The following is a 13,054-nucleotide window of genomic DNA, read 5'->3' on the forward strand; positions in this document are numbered from 1 at the left end:
AGCAAGAAAAATTGAAATTTTCTTGCTGTGGTTTTCACACCTGATGATGATTGCTTGTGTTGCAGTCGAAACGTCGTGAGAATTGTATTATTTTATTATTTTATTGTTTCCCTTCTACGTGACTTTACCGAAAGAACCAAGAATATGGTAATCATGTTGCATTAGAGACTGCATAATGGTTGCCATGTTACATGGGGGACTTCATGGTGGCCATGTTGCATGGGGATAATTATCTGTGCTCTGGCCTCAGTACTGAAACAACATCAAACGCTTTCAGAATTGCTTCTGCGGCCATCTTGAATGCTCTTCCAATATTAGGAAACCACTGAAGCTATGCGCGTTTAAATCATCTAGTTTGACAACTAATATCTATACTCATTCGCTTTTTCGGTAATGTGACGTAGGTAGAAATAAAATAAAACAAATCACGACGTTTCTATCGCAACACAATCAATCTTCATCAGGTGGAACAACCACAGCAATAATAAAATGCTGAAGTAGGTGAGAGAGCTGCTGTGGCAAGAGGTTATCGGTAAGAAAGGGGGGAGGAGCAAAGGGGGGAGAGAGAGGGGAGCTGCGTGAGCGCTAGGGGGAGAAGAAGTGAGGCTGGGGGGGGATGTAGGCGGAGGTAGAAGTGGTAAGCTGAGTATGGGACATGGTGGGAAAGTAAATCTGAAAAATCTACTAGTACCTGGCGCGTGTGATGGAAACAACCACAACCAGTTAAGGCTTTACCTAGTTAATAACATCCATCGAATGATTGCTCAATTTGTATCCATCTTCTCGGTTGAAGTTATGTCTATGTTTGTATATCTGGATGGCTTCATGAAAAAACTTTTGATAGTTACCTGAAGGTTTGCAGAGTACCTTGGTCTCGGAAAAAAACAATATCACGCGAGCCCACAGCGTTATAACAATGGTCAGACACGGCAGAGGTATTGGTTCTGCGATGTTTCAGATCTGCCTTGTGTTCGCTAACACGGTGCGCGACATGTCAATTCGTTTTCCCAATGTAACTGCTACTGCAGGTACAACTCAGTTTGTCGACTCCAGGATATTGCATGTCAGGATGGGATTAGATCACGGATTTTGTGTACTGTATTGAATCGGACTTGGATCTTGTGTTTGTTTAAGATTTTGGAAATATTTTTGGTAACACCTGCTATGTATGGTAAAGTGATGGTCTTGATAGGCGTCTCAGTGGATTGTTTCTACATGGTTGGAGAAACAGCTTTGCGAATAATGCTGTCCCAGTACCCATTCATCTTAAGAGTCTGGTGTACGTGTTCCAGTTCACTGGCTTGGTGGTGTTGGTTGCAAATGCAGTGGCCCTATGGTGTAGTGGTTTGATGAGGGAATTCTTCTGCGCCGGATGGTGGTGGGAATTAGGTTTTAGATAGTTCTCTTCTCAAACAAAACATCCAGGAATTAGTAGCTTACCATCATTCTCCACTTCCATGGTGAATTTGATGGATGGGTGTATGGAATTTATGTTGTTGAGAAATTGATTCAATGTTGGCAGGCCATGTGGCCAAATGACGAAAGTGTGATCTACGTATCTCTTCCACAAGGAAGGACGTTGGGTGCATGTCTGGATGACATCAGTTTCAAATTTCTCCATGAAAACATTCGCTATCACTGGTGATAAGGGGGGGCCCATGTGGGTACCTTCATTTTGTTTGTAGAAAGTACCATTCCTGGTGAAGTAAGTGCTGGTTCAGCGTTTCTACTGCTGCATGAATTTTTTTTCTGCCTGAGGACGACCGCTTGTGTTGCGATCGAAACGTCGTTATTTATTTTATTTTATCCATATGTGACTTTACCGAAAAAAACAAAGAGGAAGTGTTAGTAAGGCAGTTCCTAACCAAAGTTGGTACATCAGCATTCAGTCCATGTTGGACCAAGTCTTCAATTATTGCTAAGGTGTCAGGTACAGGAACCTTGGTGAACAGAGAGACTACATCAAAGCTGACGAGCAAATCATCTGGGGACAATGAAATGCCTTTGATTAGAGAGATAAAGTGAGCTGAGTTTCATACTGCTGAGGTAGTCTTGCCCGTGAATGGAAGCAAGGTCTCAGACAGAAATTGGGCCAGTTTGTAGGGAGGTGAGTTGATAGTGGAAACGATGGGTCGAAGTGGAGTATCTTCTTTATGGATTTTTGGAAGACCATATAATCTGGGTGGTCTATTAGCAGAAGGTTTTAGGGAGAACTGCTTGAATGGTTCGATTAGAGAAGTCGAATTGGTAATGATATTGTTTGTTTTTAAAGCCAGGCAGTTGGTCGGATCTTTGTTGATTTTGGTGTAATTGCTATCATTAAGAAGGTCCTGGATTATGTTGCTGAATGTGGTTTTATCCATGATGACAGTAGCATTGTCCTCTCTATTTTTTAATTTGGTGAGTTCAGAGTGCTCGTCCTTGCTGATGTTATTAATAGGATTCTTAGCATTTTTAAAGATGGTGGCAATTTAAAATCTTGCCACGTCTGTCGGGATGTGTCCCAAGCCTTTAAGGGCTACATCTACCTGGGTTTTTATATCATCCACTGGGATGTGTTTGAGGGTGACAGCAAAATTCAGCCCTCTAGCTAGTACCGATTTTAGGCTATCGGAGATTGTGCTGTTACTCTGATTAATAGCAGTCTTTTTTATGTGTGGATCAGGTTTCTTTTTTGACAAGTTATTGAATTTAGCAATAAGGTTAACCTTGCATTTGGAAGACATTGTTGTGGCAGAAGAAGCAGTCATGTTATCTACTAAGTGTGATTGTAGGAGACATTTGTCTAAATTATCAAGTTCAAGCCGGAGTAGTCTTATCCTCTCTGAGATTAGAGAAAGGCTAGCTCTGAATAAGATCCGTTTAGAGTTGGGTTAAGTGACAGAAGAGATGTGAGTTTAAATGTGGTCGGTATTATCTTGTTGTCGCGGCATCTCTTCAGAAAGGTGAGTGACTCGATCATGTGAGCCTTCTTGTCTCGCAGTCTGTTAAAGGTTCTAACAGATGTGTGGAACCTATTTGCGTGGTTAGTTTATTAACCTTCCCCCACACTGTTGATTAGCACCATTGGCTACATGCGGTGCAAAAGAATTTCAACATACATAGCTGGGATTGGCAAAAACATCCCAATCCTGAAATATTTACCCTATAAATTGCTCAAAATTTTGGTTCACACACCTGTTGTTGTTATTCTCCTCGTGCCTACAGAAATCCTGGCTCACTTTGGCCCTCACTTGACCGACCGCGAAAAGCTGGAGCTCGCAGCCATGCAAGAAGTGTGGTACTTTGCCCTCGACAACAAACCCAAGGGATGCAACAGGCATGGATATGATGACGACGAACGTAATTACATTCTGGTGAGGCTCACCACAAAACTACAGCCTTGGGGGCGGTCACAGGGCCCAGAGGTAGCGGGGTTTGTGGCTTCTTATTATTGCACCTGAATTACCAACCAGGGCACACACCAACGCGCTTCAAAATCAGAATGTTTAATCCCGAGTAAAGCCCTTTTAGATAAGAAGCAATTTTTCAAGGGAATCTTCGCCAGCAGACAGTATCAAAGCATTCGACAATTACACCCACTCACACAATTACTCACCCACCCCCAGACGCACTCATTTGCTGACTCACTCACTCATTCACCCACTCAATCACTCACCGACCCACTCGCCCACTCACCAATGCACTCACCCGCACACATCTGAATCAGAAGTTTATTTCCCGAGTAAAGCCCATTGAGCTCAGAAGCTCTTTTTAAGGGTGACTCAGCCAGCAGACATCTGAGCATTCCAAATTATGGTTAAAAATAACTTCATAATTCCAAGCAAATGTTTTTGTTAAAATTACATTCGCACTTCTTAAACGTTGTGATTTTAACAATAGTCAGTTTAAATGATTGTACCTTTTGTTCAGTTCCGACATGATCACCTCCACTACCGCTATGAGGTGCTCAAGATGATTGGGGAAGGAGGTCAAGGCCAGGTGATGCAGTGCCTTGACCACAAGAGGAACACCCTGGTAGCTGTAAAGATCCTGGTGTCACCGTCGAGGTAAGACTTCAGAGACGTGCCATCACGAGGCCGACGTTGTTAAGTCCATTGCCGTGCAATGCGGTGGTGACACTCATGCTTCACAGCGAGAAGGGGGGCCTTGGTTCGGCTCCTGACTCGGGCACCATCGTGTGTGGAGTGTGTACCTTCTACACCTGTTCTGCATCGGTTCCTTCTAGGTACTCTGGTTTTTCGTCTCTAAAGCTTAAAATACATACACACACAGTGTGAACTGGTATCGGCCAAAACATCCCATTGCTACAAGATTACCTCCACATTACAGTAAGTCATCATTTAATGCTGTAGATACATTCATGAAAAGTTCCGCGTTAAGCGAAAAAGCATTGAGCGAAAATAATCTCTCCATAAATAATGTAACAATAAAGTTTGGCGAGATGCAATGTATGCATACACTGTGAGATGATGAGACCAATAACTGAGGCTATGCTATAGTAATAGGTTTTACCCTTTTAACTGGCACAAAAACTGACACCTTCTTTGGTTCTTTCGGTAATGTCACGTAGAATGAGAATAAAATAATAAAATAATACAATAAAATTCTCACGACGTTTCGGCCACAACGCAAGCGGCCGTCTTCAGGTGAAAGTTACAGACCTGTCGGGACGACAGAGCTCAACACACCCGAGACGTCTTTTCTTAGAGCTTAGTCTCCACTGGTGTTGGACCAGAAGAGTGGAGACTAGGCTCTAAGAAAAGCCGTCTCGGGTGTGGACCAATCAAATTCAAGGACAGTGCATATTATTATCAGAGTTGTCTCTTTTGTTTGCATTTTGACTGCTTGTGTTGCGGTTATTGCAAACATGATGCCTTGAATAAAGGTGTCAGTTTTTGTGCCAGTTAAAAGGGTAAAACCTATTACTATATCTTGTTACTGGCAAAGGAGGTCTCATAATGAGGCTATGCTGTCACGTTACTTTTATCATTCCGAGTACTGTATCATACGCTCAACAGTGCAGCTCAAAAAAGTATTTTGTTGTCGACTACTCACAAACCACGTTATGATGGGCTTATTCCGTGTTATAATGGGTGCGTATCTTGTTAGAATGTGCGTGTTCCATGTTGTAATGGTCGCGTTTCTTGTTACAACGGACACATTCTGCATTGTGTAAAAAGTGTTGAAGAACCACGTTATAACGAAAACGCGTTGTTTTAACGGGCGTTTGCATTTAGTTTTCCCGAATGACCAATGCGATTTGAATGGCTCTTCACCTTCAAATCCTATTGGGTACCCCACGCCAGCTTCTGCGCCCCGTATGGTACCAATGAGAGTCGAGAACGCTACTCTAGCTCACAATGCCGTTAGACCTGGTGAAAGTATATTTAATTATTAATTCTGAATAGCATTTGCCTCTGGGTGTCCCTTAAGCAAGTGTAAGTTATTAATTTGTGGACTTCCTCTGCGCAGCTCCAAGGAAGAAACATTGCAGAGGATGGAGCTCCAGATAGCTCTGGAACTTCAGAGTGAGGACAGCAATGAAGATTACAACATCATCAAAGTCCTAAACAGCTTTGATTTCAGGGGACACCACTGCCTTGTCCTGGAGCTGTTGAAGTATGTACCGCGTGTTCCATCTCCCCCTCCCTCCGCTAATAGCGTGGTTAACTGATTAACTAAACAAACTTTTTTGTTTTCGTGGAAAAGTCCACTGACCTATTAGTTATTTTTTTGTAAGCGACCTGCCCACAAATGATAGCTTAACAAAGTAACTTATCACGTGGAAATGTATAGCAGCCAAATACTATGAATGCATGTCGATTCAAAATGTGGAGGGGAAAACCAGAGGACCTACAGAATAATCCACATGATCACAGGGAGAACATGCAAACTCCAAATGTACATGCGTCAGGTTCGGGATCAAACCCCACGACCTTACCAGGCGGAGTTGTTATCTTCTCTCCATGGATAACCCTCTACAACCTGGCAAAAATGCCAATGAAATCAAGTTGTCAAGTGGGCAAATGAGCCAACTAATTTGGTTTATCGACAAACCAACGACCTGAACCTACACTGAACTATGACTCTGAATATTGGTCGTGAACATGCACGAACAATATTAAGATTGTTGTTAGCAGAATCAGCACAGCATTTAAGGAGATGACACTGACACTGTGTTGGTGTTGTTTCTGCTTTTGTCTCTCTCACAGGGAGAGCCTTTATGATGTGATGAGAGAATCGGGGTTCCGGTTGGACATGGAAATGGTGAAAAGTTATACCAGGGGAATCCTCATGTTCCTGTCCCACATCTCTTCCAGGAACATAGTTCACGCGGACATCAAGCCAGTGAGTGGACACAGCATTCAGTATGATTTTGTTGCAGAGGCGTATTGTTAGTAGGGAATCGTTCCACAGAGAAAAACGGCCACAGTCACAAGGTCTATGCGTTCGCTGTTTCCATCTAACTGGAAGGAGGCAGGGTCATTGTACCCCTGGTGAAGATAATGCGGTATGAATTAAACTGTAGTGTAGAGTCGTGTCGGTATTGGGGACTCACCATAGACAAAACCGGCAACGTTGATCACAGCGTTGCCCCAGTCCTTCGGAGACAGAAGCTGGAGCAAATAAAGACTATTTCCTAAGTGTGCGAAACGTGTATTTTGACCTGACAGCTGCCCGTTATCGGCTTCCACACTGCGAATGGAAAACTTCCGAAGACAAATGCGCGGTGGATAGCGTCATGGAATACGCGAGCTCTCATGTGTAGCTTTTGGTCCGTAACCCGTTAAAGGGCACTCTTGCAGCTGTGAGCTCAATGCGACTCTCCTGTCGTTCCACTGCTGGCTGAATGTTATCGGCATAACCTCTGCATTTGAATTCATTCTGCCCCTTCTCCTGCAGGAAAATGTTCTCATCAAGGACACCGTGACCGGCACTGTGAGGGTCACGGACTTTGGCACGAGCTTTTTTGTGGAAAGTCAACGTGAGTGACCTCTCCTGGGTGTGTGAGCATCTGCGTGTGGGTGTTTGTCTGATTGTGTATATGTGTGAGTATCTGCGTGTCTGTACATGTGACTGTTCATGTGTGTGATGAAGATGCTGTTTAAGAAACAGTGAGTACACAAACACATATATGTGTTGTTCTTGTGATTGGTGTGCAGCTATGAATGTTGGTGGGACTCTGGAATACTCGGCTCCGGAGCTGCACTTGGGCTACAGCTTGACCTGTGGCGTAGACATGTGGGCGCTGGGTTGCACGGTGGCGGAGTTGGCGACGGGCAGGCAATTATTTCAGTCCGACAGTGACAAAGATTACCTCCCGCGCTGCATTGAGGTATTTCCCACTGGGCGTCCATCCGCTCGTGATGCCCCTCTCTTTCCTTGGAGTTGTGGGTTTTGGGGGTGGCAGGAGGGGAGGTGGCCACTTAGTGATCTGGCAAATAGCGGCCGTCGTATGTTGTGACACGTGTCCATTTTGTACGTGTGAGGGGAGCAGTAGTGTAGCGGTTAGCATGCTGCGCTCATGGCCCACACTAGTGATGATTATCTGAACCGGTCCTGGGCCTCCCTTAGTTAGACTCAGCCTTAAATGAGTACCTAGTGCAGTGTGTAAAATACCTGGGTCAATGTGGCCCACTACCCCCTGTCTCTGTGTGCCATAATGATTGCCCTCAACAAGCGCTGCGGCTGTTGTTACGCTATACTAACAGCACTTGCCCCTACAGTCAGCCGAGGATACACGGGTGACCTTTGTCTTTGTCTCAACCATGTGCAGATTCTGGGAATGCCTCCACGATACATGGTGAATTCAGCTCCCGACAGAAGGCAGTTTTTTGGTGAGTTAAAGGGTGGTGCGAGTGACGGACCGGATTCAGTTTTAAGAAGAGGCCTGCGGCTGTTGTTATTTTTTTGGTGGGAGGGGGGGGGAATGGCCTCTTTTTATTTTAAATTCCTTGGGTGAGTGGGTGGGTAAGTCGGTGTGTGGGCAAGTAGGTTGTAGGGTAAGTGGGCGAATTGGTCAGTGGGTAAGCGGGTGGGCGGGTGAGTGGGGGGGTGGTTCAGTGATTGGGTAGGTGGGTAGGTGAGTGAGTGATTGTGTAGGTGGAAGAGTGGGTGGGTGGGTGAGTAGGTTGATGGATGGGTCGGTAAGTGGGTAAGTAGGTGACGTGGTGGTTGGTGACTGCATCTGTCCCGCTGTGCATGGCTCCCGCAGACCGTCAAGGGAAGATGTTGTGCCCAGGCAAGAAAAGGGTACCGGGGAGCTTCCCACTTGAAAGGGTGCTCAAAAGCCACGACCCGGCGTTTGTGGAATTCGTCAGCTTCTGTCTGCGGTAAGACACACCCACCACCCCCTCCCAATGAGGATCCCCCCCCCCCCTCCAATTCATCGGCGATCACTCTCCACCGATCGCCAGGAAAATGTGGAGCTGAGTGGGACTGCCGATGTGCAGTACCACCGATGTCAAGATCGCCCTCTGTGGAGGATGGGGAGGTCCGTGCAAGATGCTGCTGGCCAATGCGATGCTCGGGGCATTTTTAGTCTACTGGGCATTAGAGGATTGCCACTGTTCCTGCTGCTTCCGCTGCTGCCGTGCATTCCTCACCTTGTAGGAGAAGGGAAGCAACTTCAATGCTCTCACCACGCTTCTCTCACTACGTGTGGCGCGTGTGTCTCCCACGCGTCTCTCAACAGATGGGTTCCGGATTCTCGTATGACGCCAGCGCAGGCGCTGGATCACAGCTGGCTCCGGACCGCGGCCACTAGCACCACCAGCAATGCCACCACCACTGCTACTCCTGGCCGTGTCCAGTGCTTTGGAGCTGCTGAACGACGGTAACCCACATTCTGCTGACCAATTTTCAAGGCAGTCCATAGAGAGGTGTGGGGCCCAGGGCAAGTCACAACTCCCACATGGAGAAAGTGGCCCAAGTATGGGCATCAAACCCAGGTCCCTCTTTGGCTGTGAGTTCCAGCCCTGCCGCCCACAAACTAACACACGGAGAGTTCAAATCTCACCTGTACATTCGGTTATATACGGATGTATTTTTATAATTGCTTTCTGGGTGAGGACAAATAATGAAGTGGCCATATCTTTGCCATGTAGGTAACCCTTCATCCACTGTGACATCGCCAGCTCCCCCCCTCCCCCCCCGATGGTGGGGGAGGGGATGGCTGCGATCTCTGCTGTAGCAGTAAGTTGGAACAATGTCGTGCGCATCTCTTCACAGAGCGGAGCCGGCGCTGCCCCCATTCTCTTTGCTCGCCTGGGCCTCTGAATGGAGGCTGAAGGTTGTGGAGGAAGAGGAAACCCTGGTGGAGGAGCTGGTGTTGCAGGAGGAAGAGACGCTGGTGGAGGAGCTGGTGGTGCAAGAGGAGGAGACTTTGGTGGAAGAGCTGGTGGTGCAGGAGGAGGAGACCTTGGTTGAGGATCTGGTTTTGCAGGAGGAGGAGGCCTTGGTGGAGGAGCTGGTGGTGCAGGAGGAGGAGACCTTGGTGGAGGAGCTGGTTTTGCAGGAGGAGGAGACCTTGGTGGAGGAGCTGGTTTTGCAGGAGGAGGAGACCTTAGTGGAGGAGCTGGTTTTTCCAGAGGAGGAGACTCTGGTGGAGGAGCTGGTGGTGCAGGAGGAGGAGACACTGGTGGAGGAGCTGGTGGTGCAGGAGAAGGACACCCTGGTGGAGGAGATCGTTGTGGAAGAGATGGTGGTGGAGGAGAAGGAGAAAACAAGGAAAGAGGATCAAGTGATGGTGATGCAGGAGAAGAGGAAGCCAGGGGGCCTGGCCCGCATGGGGAGAGTCATCCGCTCACTCCTCCGACGCGTGCTGCTGTGTGGTGGCCGGTCCACCGCACAGTAGAGATGATGGTGGTCGTTGATCGGTCTGATCCATGACCACTATCACCACACCTACCACACACACCCTGTACCCACCCACCCCGTGACACCCACCACACTCCACACACACCCTGCACCCACCCACCCCGTGACACCCACCATCCACCACACTCCACACACACACCCTGCACCCACCCACCCCATGACACCCGCCACACTCCAAACACACCCTGCACCTACCCACACTGTGACATCCACCACCCACCACACTCCACACACACACCCTGCACCCACCCACCCCGTGACACCCGCCACCCACAACACTCCACACACACACCCTGCACCCACCCACCCCGTGACACCCATCACCCACCACACACCCTGCACCCACCCACCCCGTGACACCCACCACACTCCACACACCCTGCACCCACCCACCCCCTTGACACCCACCACTCACCACAATCCACTCACACCCTGCACCCACCCACCCTGTGACACCCACCACACTCCACACACCCTGCACTCACCCACCCCATGACACCCACCACTCACCAGACACCCTGCACCCACCCACCCCGTGGCACCCATCACCCACCACACACCCTGTACCCACCCACCCCGTGACACCCACCACCCACCACACTCCACACACACCCTGCACCCACCCACCCCGTGACACCCATTACCCACCACATACCCTGCACCCACCCACCCCGTGACACGTACCACCCACCAGACACCCTGCACCCACCCACCCCGTGACACCCACCATCCACCACACTCCACACACACACCCTGCACCCACCCACCCCATGACACCCGCCACACTCCACACACACCCTGCACCTACCCACACTGTGACATCCACCACCCACCACACTCCACACACACACCCTGCACCCACCCACCCCGTGACACCCGCCACCCACAACACTCCACACACACACCCTGCACCCACCCACCCCGTGACACCCATCACCCACCACACACCCTGCACCCACCCACCCCGTGACACCCACCACACTCCACACACCCTGCACCCACCCACCCCCTTGACACCCACCACTCACCACAATCCACTCACACCCTGCACCCACCCACCCTGTGACACCCACCACACTCCACACACCCTGCACTCACCCACCCCATGACACCCACCACTCACCAGACACCCTGCACCCACCCACCCCGTGGCACCCACCACACACCCTGTACCCACCCACCCCGTGACACCCACCACCCACCACACTCCACACACACCCTGCACCCACCCACCCCGTGACACCCATCACCCACCACACACCCTGCACCCACCCACCCCGTGACACCCACCACACTCCACACACCCTGCACCCACCCACCCCCTTGACACCCACCACTCACCACAATCCACTCACACCCTGCACCCACCCACCCTGTGACACCCACCACACTCCACACACCCTGCACTCACCCACCCCATGACACCCACCACTCACCAGACACCCTGCACCCACCCACCCCGTGGCACCCACCACACACCCTGTACCCACCCACCCCGTGACACCCACCACCCACCACACTCCACACACACCCTGCACCCACCCACCCCGTGACACCCATTACCCACCACATACCCTGCACCCACCCACCCCGTGACACGTACCACCCACCACACTCCACACACCCTGCACCCACTCACCCTGTGACACCAACCACACTCCACACACACCCTGCACCCACCCCGTGACACCCACCAGCCACCACACTCCACACACCCCCTGCACCCACCCACTCCGTGACACCCACCACCCACCACACTCCACACACACCCTGCACCCACCTACCCCGTGACAACCACCACACACCACACTCCACACAAAGGGTTAAGGGTTTTGAGGGTTAGGTGTTTAAAGGATTAGGGGTGGAGAGATCTAGGGGTTTATAGAATTATGGTTTTAACAGTAAAGGGGTATAGAGTGTTAGGGGGTTTGGGATTTTTTGTTGTATTTGGGTTATGGTTTCAAAAGGTGAGGAGTTTAGATGGATAGGGTTTTATGGGTAAATCGGTTTAAAGGGTTAGGGATTTAGAGGATTATAAGTTAAGGGTTTAGAGGTTTACAGGGTGATGGGTTTAGGGGTTTAGAGGGTTAGGTATTTAGAGGGTGTGTGGTTTAGAGGTTTAGGGGTTTAGAGGCTGAGGGTTTTAAGGGTAAAATGTTTTAGAGGTTTAGCGGTTTAGAGGGTGATTAGCTTAGAGGGTTAGGGTTTTAGAGGGGTACAGTTTAGAAGGTTATGGGTTTATAGGGTTATAATTGTAAGGAGTTTGGTGTCCTGAGGTTTAGAAGGTTTATGGGTTTCGATTGTTAAAGGGTTAGTGGTTTAGAGGGCTAGGAGTTTATAAGGTTACGTGTTAAGGGTTTAGAGGTTTTTGGGTTTTTTAGGGGATAAGCATCTTCGATGTTTTGGGGGTTTCTAGGGTTATGGTGTTTAGGGGTTGAGCGTTTTAGGGGTTGAGGATTTTAAGGGTTAGGGGTTTAGAGGGTTGGTGTTTAGAGGGTTAGGGGTGCAGAGATATAGGGCTTTTGAGAATTCGGATTTTAACGGTAAAGGGGTTTAGAGTGTTAGGGGGTTTGGGGTTTCAGGGTATTTGGGTTCTGGTTTCAGAGGGTGAGGAGTTTAGAAAGGATTTGATTTAATGGGTAAAGGCGTTTAGAGGGTTAGAGATTTAGAGGATTATAAGTTGAGCCGTTTAGAGGTTTACAGGATTATGGGTTTAGGGGTTTAGAGGTTTAGGGGGTTAGAGGGTGAGGGTTTTAAGGATAAAGGGGTTTAGAGTGTTATGGGTTTAGAGAAGTAGCTGTTTAATGGGTTTATTGGTTTCGATTGTTATAGGTTAAGTGGTTTAGAGGGTTAGGAGCTTAGAAGTTTCGGGGTGTTTCGGGGATAAGAGGTTTCGTGGTTTATAGACTTCGAGGGTTTAGGGGTTGAGAGTGTTAGCGCTTGAGGGGATTCAAGGGTTAGGGGTTTAGAGGGTTAGGGTTTTAAGGTTAAAGGGCTTTATAGTGTTAGGTGTTTAGAGGATTGGGCTATTAGTGGTGTAGGAGTTTAGAGGGTGAGGGGTTTAGCAGGTTAGGTGCCGAGAGGGTTACGGTTTTAGGGGTTGCGGAGTTTAGAGGGTTTGGGGTTTAGACAGTTAGAGTTTTGGGGGTTTATGGGTGGGGTTTTCGAGGGA

Source organism: Petromyzon marinus, chromosome 59 (genome assembly GCF_048934315.1).
Source record: "Petromyzon marinus isolate PM22_M1 ecotype Great Lakes invasive population chromosome 59, UKy_Petmar_22M1.pri1.0, whole genome shotgun sequence".
In the NCBI taxonomy this organism is placed as follows: Eukaryota; Metazoa; Chordata; class Hyperoartia; order Petromyzontiformes; family Petromyzontidae; genus Petromyzon; species Petromyzon marinus.